This window comes from Diadema setosum, chromosome 3 (genome assembly GCF_964275005.1).
Source record: "Diadema setosum chromosome 3, eeDiaSeto1, whole genome shotgun sequence".
Classification (NCBI taxonomy): domain Eukaryota; kingdom Metazoa; phylum Echinodermata; class Echinoidea; order Diadematoida; family Diadematidae; genus Diadema; species Diadema setosum.
Window position 1 is genome coordinate 16,703,514 of NC_092687.1, and position 16,827 is coordinate 16,720,340.

Genomic DNA, 16,827 nt, shown 5'->3' on the forward strand with positions numbered 1-16,827 from the left:
TGGCACGGCTTTTGCAGTCGCAGGGACTTATCAGAGACGTCTTTTCTCAGCGACTTCTCCCTTTCGTCGCCATTATGCTATTACGGTCTCCACAAGATGCGGGGACATCTCGAAGATGTTGCAGACAAATTTATTGCCCACGACATGGCCACAGTGATCGAGACTTCGCAGAGACGTCTCGGAGACAAGCTGGAAGACGGCAATAGTCTCTGCAAAAATAGGAAATGTTCAATTCTCCTGCGAGTCCTGGAGATTGGGCTCGTCTCCAGGAGACGTGCGTCGTAGAGATGTTGCAGAGAGTAGAGTTGCAACCTATAGTCTTCAGACCAACGAGATACCAACTTATAAAGTCTTGTGATATCATACCAATTTGCATCCAAACACTTTGGATAGAATCTTGATAGACCCCAGAAGGTGTCATGAAAGTTGTACTATAGCATAATTTAATCTGTACCCTGATAATGGTGGAACTGTGGCACCTGTGAAATATGCTTGTTCCCTACATGGCGTCACCAGGACCGTCATGTTCTCTGAAAGCCATATTTAGCTGTGGAAGCATAATAATCCAATAATCAAATCTTGAATCTTGAAAACTCTTTTAAAGGGCATTACCCATAACTTTAACTAGCTCTGTTGGCTGTCATTAAAGCAAATGCAAATATGGTGACCTAATATTGAATTCCGCAAATATGACCAGTCGGTGAGGACATTTTCTTCTTAGCGCCTGTGATGTAAAAATAATCAATGGAATGATTGTGACATGAACTATGATATTCCATAGCTTTGGACAGAGGCTCACTTAAAAGCTTGTGTAGCCATATTATAACAGGCCATAATTGAAATGATGGAGAAAAAAATTACCGTAAGTAATCATTAAAAATGAAATTGAAGGGTTGCCAAGTCTTCAAATTTGATTGTGAAATAAGGATCTGAGTAAGATCCCTCAAACCTAATTACTCTCAGAAAGGGGTTCTTATTATAATTCATGAGTGTATACCTAATGTTTGAAATCTTAGTACGAAAGCACATATATTGATGTTACTCGTGAGAAAGCCCACCTCTCCCTCTCCCACAGCCCTCAACAACTGCAATTCTATCAGCAGGGCTGGCATTCCTCCTATATTGACTATAGGCAAGTCATTTTCTAAATTACCTATTGCGAATATAATGGTTTGACCCCAAATGACCTTTAGGGAGACCTTATAAGGAAAAGTTGACATCAGGCGGGCATTTCATGAAGCATTTTGTCCGACAAAGTTATCAGACAAATTTGCTCTCAGCCAATCAGATGCAAGAATTTCAGTAGCTTGTAACAGTTTGTCTGAAAAATATCCGACCAAAATGCTTCATGAAATGCCCTCCAGACCATAAAAACAACTTCAGAATCGAATTTCCTGACTCATAAAACCTCTAAAGCTGACTTTTCAAATTATTGTAACATTTTAAAGGTTTTTTTTTTTTTTTTTTTTAATGGACTGGCCTTTAAACGTAGGTGGCAGTCATATTGGATTTTGCAAATATGCCGCCCCGGAGGCGCCCTTCACAAGAAATACGCCTTTTTTCAGCCGTCGACAACTGCAATTCTATGACTAAGGCTGGCATTCCTGGAATATTGACTATGGGCGAGCCATTTTTTCAATAAACTGGTATGAATACAATGGCTTTACCCCTAAATGACCTTAAGGTGACCTTATAAGGAAAAATTGACTTCAGACCATAAAAACAACTTCAGATTCGAATTTCTTGACCCAGAAAACCTCTTAACCTGACTTTTTAAATGATTGTAACCCTTTTATGTTTTCAAATGCAAGTGACCTTTACACCTATACGGCGGCCATATTGGATTTTGCCAATATGGCCGCCCCAGAGGACGCCATTCTTGGCGCCCATCAAATATCGAAATAGTATGGTTTGGGCTACATGTGTGCCAAATTTTGGTGCTTTTGGAGAAATTTGAAGCAAAAATCCCTTGCGCCCCCCGGCACTACTATCTAAAGGGCTATCAAAAGGGCTTTGGAAAGGGCTTTGGAAAGGGCTATCGAAAGGGCTATCGAAAGGGCTTTGGAAAGGGCTTTGGAAAGGGTTTTAGAAAGGGCTTTGGAAAGGGCTTTGGAAAGCCGATTAAACAGGGGAAAGTTGATAAACGCAGCCATACATATACATAAAAATCTGATGTTTGATATATTACAGACTTGATGATTATATCACAAAACTACTCCCACCAAAAAATAAATAAATGAATTAAAAAAAATATATGTTACAATCTCAATCTAACCTGCTTCCTTGGCGGAGGTAAATATTACACCGAGACTGTACACGTAGGACCCGTTTCCTAAAAGACGTCAGGATAGCAACTTTTGCTGGAATTACAACGTCCAATAGTAACAGCCAATTAGGAAGCTAGATCCTTGTCGTCACTATGGCAATTGCCATCCCCTGCAGCAAGAGTTGTTATCGTATCAACCTTTTAGAAAATGGGGCCCTAGGGTGGTATTCTGAAATCCTTCCTAGGAAGAAATTTCTTTCGATCAAAGTCAAGATATTTTCCTAGGTGGATATTCTCAAAGTTTTCGTAAGTTTCTTCCTGAGTGCCTTCCTACCATTTTTCCAAGACTTCGGAAGAAACTTAGAAAGATGTGCAAATGAGGATGACATACACTGTAGGCAAATGTGACTTAGGAAGAAGTTGGTTTTCTAGAATGCACTTAGGAAAGAATTTTAGACAGATATTTAGGAAAGCCCCACACCTGTCCTAAGATATAGCAAGCTGTAAAACATCGTGACAGCCGCTTGTCATTCACTGCGAGTAAAATGTAATTATGCACGAAATGTGCGTGAGAAATTGATATACCACGCACCCGTGTATTCAACCCTATAGTTAGTAGTATATGCGATTGTCATTGGTTGGTTCCTTATGATACGGCATTTCGTATTGGCTTAAGAAAGGACGTGGGCGGGGATAAGGATGGCCTAATTTGCATTAAGAAATTCCTGGGAAGAAGTGTCAGAATACCAATTCAGTCTTTCCTGGGCACTTCTTAAAATTCTGGCTTAGGAAGAAACTTAGGAAGATTTCAGAATACCACCTCATATCGTTAATTTTCAATTCTGAAAGTGCGAAGCCTCCTGAGTACTACCCCATATCCACAGTCCCCCCATTAAAACCCTACCACTTTCAAATTTCTTCACACAGATCTGGCTGAAGAGATTTAGAAAGAAAGTAAGGATTTGTCGAAGGCAGAATGAATAGAATACGCATACGAGGGAAAAGAACATTCTTCCGTTCCCCAACCATAGCCCTTAGTTCACAATATTACTATCATACTTGAATTGGTCTAATCTTATGTTGCGATTGACCCCATTGATGTTCCCTTTTTTGCAACTCTTTTTATATCATACTCGTCGAAACCGCCAATCATGAGGAGAAATTCACTTTCATCTATCTGGGCTGTGGTGATGTCATTTCAGGCTGAGAGAAATCTTTGCACAATTTCACCAATGGTTATGTCAGTAGTGTCACATAAGCAACCTTTTTTTTTGTTATTTACTCTGCTATCTACTTTGACATGTAATCATTCAAGTCGAAACAAATCAAGTACAGTTAAATCAATGTTTTCAATAATAATGATAACGTTTTGGTTTTGTTCACAAAGTTGAAGATTTGGTATCAAAATATCAAATACAAAACAGAGTACCAATAAACACGTAACTTTAGGCTATACTGCTCTGGGTTTCCGGGTTCATGTCTCCCCTTTTTTGTAGTTGGCACTGTGCCAGCGTCGTGCCCGTAGACCGCAGGTCGTCAGCGGGCTATGGCTCAGCAAGCGTGGCTCAGTAGGTGTTGCTCAGCAGGCGTGGCTCAGGTAACGACGTTCGTCCCTCGGTTCGTGCCGGTAGTCGCCTCAGCATAGCAGTCCCGCTCGCCAACATCAGCTCAAGCTCCGTTGTACCGATGTGTGTCTTACCTGCTATCCAAAGTGTTTCTCTGCTCATATTTCTTAATCGTCCGTACTTATACACTGCAATGCATCAAAAATCATCCTCACAAAGCAAACTATCTCCACTTACTAAATTAAGACTTCCCTAGCACCTAATCATATTACTGAATAACATTAACCCAACTTCACAGCCGGATGAGCTCGCCTGAACCTAACACAGTAATGTAATACGACATAACTGAATCCAATCAACTAATTTTCTTATACAGACTGTATGTATATTGTCTGTTGTATCGTAACAGAGACGTCACGCATTGACCTAACGAACTTTTATACACTGGATATACACTGTATATATATAACTCGAGCACATATATTCCTTTCCTGACAATATCCCCCACCTTTAACAACGCTAAAGAAATAACTTGGGGATCCAATTATATATACATTATATCTTAAAATCAAATTGATTTTATTTGGAAATGGCTGAAGAAAAAAAAAACTTTCACAGAGTTGCAGTGAAGTAATATGCATAAACTGGAGCTTCATATTAACATTACAACACGTCAATTTGATTTCTGCAAACAGACAGGTCTTATTAATATATTTGAAAACGTTAACTAATTCATCTCGAGCTTCTATCGGATATTCACGGCAAAATTTACAAAATTGCCCAAAAGACATGATTTAAACAAAACAGTGGTATTACAGTGTCACTTCAGAATCGTACTTTCATTCATAAGTTCAAGAAATCTGAAGTAGATAACACATATATCAATCTGCTTTCCATACAATTATCTATCGACTTAACATCCTTCTATCGCTCCAATTCAGTTTCAGAACATATGGTGTTTACATTTTCCGCGGATAATATTTCTATCAGCATATTGCCATAATCAACATAATCGGCTACGACAAATATTAACAGACCAGCGTATTCTCGTTATAAAGACCACTGACCTTACTTATACATAAAATCTTCCTTTCGTCTCTTGCCAAAAAAAAAAAAAAATAATAATAATTTTTAAATATTATTGTTTATCATAGCATAGAGTCTGCTGCCATCAATCATTTACAAGCACATTATCGTGAATTGACATGCATAACTCTATACTCATTCTTACTACTACATCACATTTCTTTAACTTGATCCTGTAATAAACATAATAAACCTAATTCATACTTAATGACTAAGCTTTTAAACATGACAAACCTAATCTATACTTAACTAGAAAAGCACTCTGAGAGCGCAGACCTCCGCCAAGCAGCTACTTTCCACCGATAATCTTGTATTAAAAGAGATTTTTCTCCTCTCCACCACTGGGGAAGTTCAGAGCTTTTTGGGCTCTTCCACATAGTGGAGCGGCATAGCCGAACAATTGTGCATTTTGTGATAAAAGCACCAAATTTCGTACACAGGTTGACAATCACGTTCAGATTAAATTTAGATATTGGGCCATCGTAACTAGCGCCCTCAACGTCCATGGCAGCCATTTTTCAAAATGGCTGCCATAAATGCCATGTTTTCGTAAAATTTGCTAATTTTAGGAGAGAAAAGTAAACAAGATTTTGGTTACAAATGGGAAATTACATTCAAAATAAATCTAGATATCGAGCCATCGGAAATAGCGCCCTCAACGCCCATGGGAGCCATTTTTCAAAATGGCCGCCATAAATGTCATTTTTTCAAAACATTTGCTAACTTCAGAAGGGAAATCCAGTAAGATTTTGCAAACAAGTGGGAAATTACATTCAAAATGAATTTAAATATTTTGCCATTGTTAACTGCGCCCTCAACGTCCATGACAGCCATTTTTAAAAATGGCTGTCTAATGTGCCACTTCTTCGATGATTTTGCAAATTTCAGAAGGGAAAAGTTAATAAGATTTTGCCCATAAATGTTAATTACATTCAAAATAAATCTAGATATTGGGCCATCGGAAATTGCGCCCTCAACGGCCATGGTAGCCATTTTTTCAAAATGGCCGCCATAAATGCCATTTTTTGTTAAAAAGTGCAAATTTCAGAAGGAAAAGCGAATTTTTTTTTTCTCTTTTGTGCAAACAAGCGGGAAATTACATCCAAAATAAATCCAGATATTTGGCAATTGAAAATTGCGCCCTCAATGGCTTTGGCAGCCTTTTTTTGTTTAAATGGTCACCATAAGTGCCACTTTTTCATTTAAAAAAAATGCTAATTTCAAAAGGAAAAGTCAATGAAATTCTGGTTATAAATGGGAAATGACATTTGAAATAAATCTCGATATTGGGCCATCGGAAATTGCGCCCTCAACGGTCATGACAGCCATTTTTCAAAATGGCCGCCATAAATGCTATATTTTCAAAAAGATTTACTAAAATCAGAAGGAAAAGCCAACGAGATTTTGCAAACAGGTGGGAAATTACATTCAAAAGTAAACTTATTGGGCCATTGCAAATTGCCCCCTCAATGGCCATTCCAGCCATTTTTCAAAATGGCCACCATGAATGTCTTTTTTTTTTTCGTTGCAGACGTCAATCAGAATTTCCACAAAGGTGGAAAATTACATTCAAACTGAATTTGATAATAGGCCATCCAAAAATGCACCCTCAACAGCCATAGCAGCCACTAAGTTTCAAACAGCTGCCATGGATGCCCCCCCCCAACCCCCACCATTTTTATTCCAAAAATTTGCTGATGTCAGAAGGAAAAGTCAATAAGACTTTGCAAACAAGTTGAAAATTCTGCTCAAAAATAAATTTAAGTATAAGGTCTTCTTAGAAGGCACCCTCAAGGGCCATGCTGACCGCCATGGATGTCTGCTTCTTTTTTATTTTTTTTTTTGGAAAGATTTGCTAATTTCAGAGAGAAAATCAATGAAATTTGTACATATGTTGAAAATCATATTCAAAAGAAAATAATATATGATGTCATTACAAATGGCACCATCAACGACCATGGCAGCCATTTTCCAAATGGCCACTATAAATGCTATTTATTTTTTGAAAATATGATAATGCCAGAAGACAATACAATTTCTTTTGGAAATTGACAAAAGACATTCAAATAAATTCAAGTTTGAATTTGAATTTAAATTTGAAATGAAGATATTGAGCCACCATTTAAACATCGTCCCCAACGGCTATGGCAGCTCTTTGTCAAAATGGCTTCCACACACTCCTTTTTTTCATTTGCCTATTCCAGAAGGAGAAAGCAATAGAATACTGCTAAAGAGCAATTAAATCTAATGCAATCTGGTGTTCAAAGAAATTTAAATTAAAAAAAAAAGGTTTCATTGATGGGTTAGTTCTGAAATCATGTTTTCAGTTTAGTTCTAATTGCAGTATTTCGCGTGTGACGGCTAACAGTATGGATATCAAATGTATGTGTTTTTATGGAAGCATAGCATAAAGTAAATTAACTTTTTTCGTAAAATGAAAGGCCATTAAGAATGTCTTAAGAATGTTTAGGAAGTTACATTTTAGAATAGATACACGTCATATAGTCCCATATATTCAATGATATGGTGTTACTGTCAAAGTTGATACATGGCGCCATTATCCCTGGATATTCATATTACTCTTTTTCGGAAATTTTTCATGTTTGCCACCTAAAATATGCATTCATCATTGGTGAGATATAATCGCTAAGCATTTGCCTTGTTTATTTTAGTTGTTCCTCAAATGATTTCTTTAACACAATATTTCAGATTACACAATGTCTCTGTGAGTATTCTACTGTCTTCTCCTTCTAAAGTTAAGCAAATTTTCAAAAAAAAAAAGAAAAAGAAGAGTGTATTGTAGCCATTTTGACAAATAGCTGAAATAGCCACTGAGAACACAGCTTATGATGGCTCAATGTTTAAACTTCTTTGTATGTAATTGTCAACTTGCGCAAAAAATTTTTATTGTCTTCTTCCGGCATTAGGACATCTTCATAAAAGAAAAATGGCATCTATGACAGTCATTTTGGAAAATGGCTGCAATTACCGTTGTTAGAATTTTTTTCTTCTTGAAAATTTGCGAAGGAACAATTTCTAGAGTTAGTGCAACCTGGATATATTGTTTGATTTTAAACATGATTTTCAATTTATGTACACATTTGTTGACTTTTCTTTCGGAAATTACCATTTTTAAAACAAAATGATTATGACAATTGCAGCCATTTTGGAATATGGCGGCAATGGCCGTTGAGGGCAGTATTATAATAATCTAATACAAATATTTATTATAATAATCTAATTCAAATATTTTCAAACATGATTTTCAAATTGTGTGCAAAATCTTATTGACTTTTCCTTTTGTGAAATCAGGAAATAAAAAATAATGGAATCCATGGTGGCCATTTTGAAAAATGGCTGCAATGGCCATTGAGGGCGCTATTTACAATAATGGAATACATAGGCGCAAGATATATTTCAAATGAAATTTTTGAATTGAGTGCAAGATCTTATTGACTTTTCTTGTGGAATTAGTAAATTCAGAGAAAAAAAAATGCATTTATGGCGACCATTTTGAAAAAATGGCTGCCATGGCCGTTGAGGGCGCAATTTGCGATGGCCCAATATCTAAATTTATTTTGAATGTTATTTCCCACTCGTTTGCAAAATCTTATTGATCTTCCCTTCTGAAATTTTTAAACTTTTATGAAAACTGGCATTTTTGGCGGCCATTTTAAAAATCCCTGTCATCGCCGTTGAGGGCGCAATTTGCGATGGCCCAATATCTGAATTTATTTTGAATGCTATTTCCGACACATTTGCAAAATGTTATTGATTTTCCCTTCTGAAATTTGTAAATTTTTACGAAAAGTGGCATTTATGGCGGCCATTTTGAAAAAAAATGGCTGCTATGGCAGTTGAGGGCGCTATTTACGATGGCCCAATATCTGAACTTATTTTGAATGTTATTTCCCACTCGTTTGCAAAATCTTACTGGTTTTCCCTTCTGATTTTTTAATTTTTTTTTTGCGAAAAATGGCATTTATGGCGGCCATTTTGAAAAAAATGGCTGCTATGGCCGTTGAGGGCGCTTTTTACGATGGCCCAATATCTGAACTTATTTTGAATGTTATTTCCCACTCGTTTGCAAAATCTTACTGGTTTTCCCTTCTGAAATTTTTAATTTTTTTTTGCGAAAAATGGCATTTATGGCGGCCATTTTGAAAATGGCTGCCATTTCCGTTGAGGGCGCAATTTGCTGTGGCCCAATGTTTAAATCTATTTTAAATGTTATTTTCCACTCGTTTGCAAATCCTTATTGATTTTTCCTCCTGAAATTTGTAAATTTTTACGAAAAATGGCATTTATGGCGGCCATTTTGAAAAATGGCTGCCATGGCCGCTGAGGGCGCTATTTACGATGGCCCAATATCTGAATTTATTTCAAATGTCATTGTCAACATGTGTGCGAAATTTGGTGCTTTTATCATAAAATGCACAATTCCTCTAATTTTTCAAGTTATGCCGCTCCACTAACAGAGATCGGTGATATCAAAAAAATCGCCCGATTTCCCAATATAGAAGCCTTTGTTACGTCATAAACCCTCAGCTGCACGGTGCGCCTCGTCCTAGCAGAAACTAGAGCACGCAATTTAGTGCGCGCATGCAAACCTCAAATACGCGCAGCCTGAACACTCAAGTTCATTGACCCTACCTGCAAAATTCTGAAAAATCCTTCATAAATTCCCACAAACTCTCGAATCACTACTGAAAGTTAATTGTTTGTTACTTGTGTCATTCTCAACCTTTCCTGCAAGTTTCATTCCAATCCATTAACTACTTTTTGAGTTATTTTGCACACGGACAAAACGTAACTAACTAACTAACTAACTAACTAAAGAACGAACGAACACACAAACCAACGGTAACGAAAACATAACCTCCTCCCTTGGCGGAGGTAATAATTAGGTGTTACACATAACAGCCTGTTATATTAATCTGTGTGTTTTACATACACTTAACCTAAAACGCGAATATTATAAGCGTATACATACGATCGCGATTCGCTGATCCTTGGGGTTTGCTGAAACAGAAGTGAGAAATTAATCGTGCGTAGAATCTTCCATTACATCTAGGAAGAAGAATTATTATTTACAACAACCTATACTCATATCATCTGCTGCCTTATTCTCTGACCCATATCACATTGACACCCATCCTCGTCGCCAATTGGCAACATCTTCCGACATGCCAGGCCAGTAAAACAGTGCCTTGATCTTATTCAGAGTATTATTGATACCCAGGCGGAGTGCATCAAGTGCTACATGCATTATCTCTGACCTGCGAGGCTCGGGGACAGTTTGGTACCGATGTCCTTGCTGTTTCCACGAGCATCCCTCTTCTGTCTAAGTAAGAACATCATGTTCGCATAAGAACATACACTGAGAATTGCCAACACTACCAGACGCGCGGACGTTCAAAGAGAAAAAAACATGATATGAGCGTGCGCAGTAGCGCGGATGAAGTTACTGCGCACGCTCAGATCATGTTTTTTTCTCTTTGAACGTCCGCGCGTCTAAAATTTAAAGCTCCCTAATAGGGCGCAGCAACTCGTTATTTTTCTGGGCCGAGCCCGGCCTTTTCTTAGTGTAAACGCAAAGTGGGTCAAATGCGCGGCCAATTCTAGTCTGGCTTCCAAACCCTCTGCCTGTATTATTTCGCTATTCAGGATATTAACCCCCTCAACGTCGAAAACTAGTATAATTTAAGGTGGTTTTGTCCTGCAAAGGATGTTATCCTTCGGCAAAGGCCTTTGCTCGAACGGCGACATCGTCGCCACGGAATTCAGTTGGCAAAGGGTCTGAAAACCAGACAATACCAAGTTGCGTTTGTTTACAAGCAGAGCGCCACCGTCACTACGACAAAATATTGAAAGGTTTGAATCAAAAGCGCGGCCGAGCCCGGCAGTGTAAACGGACAAGATTGCGGGGCTCGGCCTCGCAATTGAGATTGGGCTCGGCCGCGGCTCGGCCCAGCCCCGCACTGTAACATGGGAGTCACCGGGGGGGGGGGGGGGGGGGCGCAAAAAAAAACCCTTCAGTCTGCGTGGGACCTCAACGCCGGACGCTAAATAATCACTTTTTTTTTTTTTTTTTTTTTTTTTGCACCAGGGACAAAAAAGAAAAAAAAATCGTGGGTAGAATCGCACCCCTGGTTCTGGCAGCACTGATTGTATACATAATCTATACTCGTATTCTATACAGTGTTTACTATTTATCGACCGTACTGTACATCCGTACGGTATGGAGCACGTACACGTTTGCATGTAGGCCTACGTGTGCTAATTACAAGTATGTAGGGTCTATGTACGTTACTTCTGACTAATCCATATTGCCAGCCCAAGTGCGAGCCATAGCCTCATAAAAAAAAAAATAATAATAATAAAATGGAGGGGCAAGCATATCATTTTGCCCACCCCCTCCATAATTCCAGACACGAAAAGATTTTCTTACCTTTTTTTTTTTTTTTTTTTTTTTTACAGAGAAAAAAGTTGTCCCCATAAAAATATTGGAGGGGCAAGCATATTATAATTTTGCTCCCCACAATAATCAATAATTCCCGAAATGAGAAGATTTTCTTGCTTTTGAAAGAAAACAGAAAATGTTGCCCCCATAAAAATATTGGAAGGCAAGCGCACCATTTGCCCCACCCCACATTATCATAATCCCCGCGATGAAAAGATTTTCTTGCTTTTTTGTTAGAAATCTGTCCAATTATTTCAACAAAAATCAGTGGAGTAACTACGGAGGGGGGGGGGGGAGGGCGCACGGGGAGGGGGGCACACCCCCCCCCCCCATCCGCTGGTTACAAAAAAAGACTTACCAAAATAGTAATTCAAGTGTTAGTAAACTGCTTTTGAATGAAAGGAGGATCAAGAAATAAGATATTTTTCTATGATTTCTTTTAACCATAATTAAATAGGTAGGCCTATATAGTGTGATTTATCGGTATTCCTGGTATTCTGCATACAGGGAGGTGTGAGAGGATGTGAGCAGTGTACTCAGAACATCCGAACGGCAAAAAGAGTAGCTACAATGTTGCGCAGTGATGTAGAATGTACACCTTTGTACCTTACGCTTCGTTATATCAAAGCTAGATCATTGATTTTGCTTGCATTTGCTTGCATTGCCAATAAAAAGACTTGACCTGGGCTAATTCCTAACTTTTCCATGTATATACTACACACACACAAACAAACACGCACAATATTATTAGGGGATGCTCTAAAGTGCAGATTTTGGACATCCTTCCCCCGCTTGGTCACTTCGACGCCACCTCGCTGGTCATACCTCCCCCAATCATGAACATTTAAACCGACACCCTTGACTACCAGTGGCGGAGCCAGGGGGAGGGGCGCACCGGTTGTCCTCCTCCCCTCTTAACTTTCAAAGCGAAAAAGTATAGCTACAAACGACAGTTTTTGGACTGTAAAATGTCAAAATTTTCAAGCTCGCTCGCTCCGTTTGCTCGCATTTAGTCGTAATGCCATTCTCCTGAAGTTGCTGCCAATAATTGCCGGCAGTTGCGCCCGGTGCACCCCCCTTAATTTCCAAAGCGAAAAAATATAGCTACAAATGGCAGTTTTGGGACTGTAAAATGTCACAATTTTCGAGCTCGCTCGCTCCGCTCGCTCGCATTTAAATTCTCCTGATATTGCTGCCAGTAATTACCAGCAGTTGCGCCCGGTGCGCCCCCCTTAATTTCGAAAGGAAAAACGATATAGCTTCAAACGGCAGTTTTTGGACTGTAGTTAATGTCAACATCATTTTTCAAGCTCGCTCGCACTTAATCTTTATGCAATTTTCCTGATGTTACTGCCAGTAATTGTCAGCAGTTGCGCCCGGTGCGCCCCCCTTAATTTCCAAAGCGAAAAAATATAGCTATAAACGGGAGGTGTTTTTTTACAGTAAAATGTCAAAATTTTCAAGCTCGCTCTCTTCGCTCGCTCGCATTGAATCGTTATGCAATTCACCTGATTATGCTGCCAGTAATTGCCAGCAGTTGCGCCCGGTGCGCCCCCCTTAATTTCCAAAGCGAAAAAAATATAGCTATAAACGGGAGGTGTTTTTTTACAGTAAAATGTCAAAATTTTCAAGCTCGCTCTCTTCGCTCGCTCGCATTGAATCGTTATGCAATTCACCTGATTATGCTGCCAGTAATTGCCAGCAGTTCGGCCCGGTCCCCCCCCCCCTTAATTTCCAAGGCGAAAAAATATGGCTCAGAATGGCAGTTTTGGGACAGTAAAACGTAAAATTTTCAAGCTCGCTCGCTCCGCTCGCTTGCATGTAATCGTTATGCTCTCCTGATATTGCTGCCAGTAGCCTAATAATTGGCAGCAGTTGCGCCCGATGCGCCCCCTTAAATTCCAGAGCGAAAAAATACAGCTACAAACGGCAGTTTTGTTTTGTTTTTGACTGTGAAATGTCAAAATTTTCAAGCTCGCTGTCTTCGCTCGCTCGCATTTAATTGTTATGTCATTCACCTGATGTTGCTGCCAGTAATTGCCAGCAGTTACGCCCGGTGCGCTCCCCCCCCCTTAATTTCCAAAGCAAAAAAATATTGCTACAAACGGCAGTTTTTGGACTGTAAAATGTCATCGTTTTCAAGCTCCGCTCGCTCACATGTAATTGTTATGCCATTCTCCTGATATTGCTGCCAGTAATTTTTCGTTTCACACCGTCATTCCATAATCCATTTATGGGGGGGGGGGGGGGGGAACAACCCCTTCGCACAACCTCCCCCTTGCTCGTTCCGCTTGCTCGGGCTCGGTCGCGTTCATGACATCAGTGCCAGAATTATCACTAGAAGTGTATTTAAATCATACCATTTATAGGCAAATTGTTCTATAACATTTTTACTTCAAAATGTACTGATACCTTTAACAAGTGGGACTGTTTCAAGTCGATGAAACACGCAAAAAACCTGCATCAAGTTGGACTATTTACAACATCAAAATGCAAAAAGCGCTCACCGTGGGAGGGGGACACTCCCTCCCACATCCTCCCTCTCGATCACTCCTCTTGCTCTTGCTTGGCCGCGTTCATGATATTCAGTGTAAATATTAAAACATGAAGTTTATTTGGATGATACTATCTTCCAGGCAAATTGTTCAATAATAATCTACATCAAAATATACTGCTACCTTAAAGGAGACCTCCGGATGATTTTCAGAACCCTAAATTAGTTATACTGAGGACAGAGTTTCAGAATTTATGATGATGGGGATGAAGAATAAGAATATTTTCAAAATTTAGAACAAATTGCAATGAACAAGGATGATGACAGTACACGGCAGGGTCACCTTAAGAATGCATGAGTTGGGGCTCAAGGAAGCAGAACAATAGAAGAAGGCATGCATAGATTATACACAGGTGAACTCGCAAGCAAGCGGTATTGTAATGGAATTACACTACCATATTTCTGAAATATGTGGACCTCCTATGTCATCATCCTTGTTCAGTGTAATTTGTTTGAGGTTTTTCAAAGTATTGTTTCTCTGCTCAAGAACCACAATAAATTCTACAAATCTGTACATGGAGTTGTCAATTTATGTACCACTATGAAAATCGTCTTTAATGTCCCTTTAAACAAGTGGGACTGTTTCAAGTCGATAAAACAAGCAAAACATGCATCAAATTGCACCATTTACAACATCAAAATGCAATTTCAATTCTAACCGTGGGAGGGGGTTTGGCCCCCTCCCAGACCCTCCCCCTCGCCCGCTCCGCTTGCTCCGGCTCGGTCGCGTTCATGACATCATCGTAAGAATCAAGACAAGAAGTTTATTGAAATGATATAGTTTATAGGCACATTGTTCAACAACAATTTTCATGAAAATGTACTCAGTGCTACCTTAAACAAGTGGGACTGTTTCAAGTCGATTAAAAACACGCATACTAACATTCCCCCACCCCCAAGATGAAATCCTTGCTGCGCCGGTGCCCTTTCCCCGTTTTTTTTCCCTCAAAAAAACAGTAAAAGTGTTAGGGATTGAGAGCTTCCTATATTCCAAATGTCCGTCCAAAAAATCTCGTTACATTTAGTGTCAAAACGCACCCCCCCCCCTTGAAAAAAAAAAAAGCTGGTGACGCCCCTGTGTAAACGGGGTCTAGGCTTTGCATCATTGGCAGTTTGCGAGCGAGTTTGAGCAGCTAAAACCTCAGCATCTACATCACCCTCAGATGCGCCCTCAACAGGTGACTCTGCGCAAGTGTCGTCTGAACTTTCACTCTCCGACGAGGGAATTACAACTTCACAGTCAGAAACAACACGCGGAGTCCAGTGCAAATTAGGATCGCCCGGTTCCCGAGCACCCATCACATTACCAATAACTACTTCACTCAAGCAGTCAGGCATGCATACAGCCTCAACTTCTCCTTCGAAATAAGGCGAGTCAACTACTGTCTTGGCTACAGGGGAGCGTCTGATCGTGCCATCAATTAATCTTACCGCCTGATGACGACATGTCAGCTGTTTGTTGCTAACCAACACCTCCTTCACGACACAGGTACTACAGCCGGTATCACACAACACTGCTACAGGTACTCTCCCTGGCATCAACCTCCCAGAAGCCACTGGCATGCGGTTAGCCATCGCCCCAACATCATTGTATGCCATTCCGACCTGTCAACAATTTCACTCTTCACACGTTCGATGTCATCGACCAGCATCTCAATCGGCACACATCCCGCTGTCGAACCGGCGACCTCTGACTCTGTCTGATGGGAATACTCGTGTCTGCCGTAAGGGGCTCACATTCCCCAGAACTCATCATACCTTGAGCTGCCATTGGCTTAGAAAGCATATGGGACAATCCCTTATATGCTTTGGTCTTCCACACATATAGCAACCATCCTATTTTTTTCCTTTGGAAATTATTGCTAGCATTACCATGGAAACTCTTATTCGTTGCGACCGTTCCTGTCTTTGGAAAACCATCGACTAACTTCTGAATCGGCTTCCCGGACTGTTTCGGCGGAGGGCCTTTACCCGACTTCAGCTCGGCTCGGAACATCTCGGATTTCTGCTCACTATGGAAAACGTGCGGACCATGAGCACCAACATACACCTCTGCACAATTAACAACCTCACTGAAATTTGTGCTCTGTCGTTCCTTAACAAACCGCACGACTTCACTGGGACAACCAGTCAGAAATTGCTCTCGCAACGCAACATCAAGTCATCGAGCGCCTCCCTTGATTTATCTATTTTAGCAGCCTCTATCCAGCTATCAAGTGAAGCTTTCATTCTTGTAGCACTCTCTGCCTCGGACGCTTGGCTTTGAAAGGCCTAGCCGTCCTGAAACGGCGCCTGTATCCCTCCTCAGTCAGATGATAAGACAGGAGCTCATTCTTCACTATCCCATATTTCTGACGATCCTCACTACTCATCCTATTTACCACAATCAGTGCCATCCCGGTCAGGTTAGAGATGAGGTGCAATAATAATAATAATAATGATAATAACAAGTTCTTATATAGCGCATTTCAGACTTGAAAAGAATATCAATGCGCCTTACAAACAAACAAATTATACCATAATACAAAATATAACAAAAATTACAATTTACTAAACACAACTATTCTTAAATATACATACATTAATACCCACAAGTCAGTGTGTATATTTTGACTTTTCATCTTGTTGTTGTTGTTCTTGTTGTTCATTTTCCATCTGTGAAGATGGCTGGATAGCCCATATTCAGCTACAATAAGCTGGTCTTCCATGGGGTCCAGTTGGATGTGGGGTGGGACCACTTCACCGGGTTAGACACCCTGCTCTTTGCGATGAATGAATGAAGCGGGATCTTTTACGTGCATGAGCTGTGACTCTCTCATACACGGGACCTCCATTTTATGTCCTATCCGAGGGACAGAGTGTTTTGCCTCTTGCTAGAGGGGACGGTATGTTT

At 40.0% G+C, this 16,827-nt stretch overlaps 1 pseudogene; it reads right to left on the reverse strand.

Moving 5' to 3' along the window:
• Positions 1-3,831: 3,831 nt before the first annotated feature.
• On the reverse strand, positions 3,832-16,163 carry LOC140246653 (uncharacterized; annotated as a pseudogene).
• Positions 16,164-16,827: the final 664 nt, after the last annotated feature.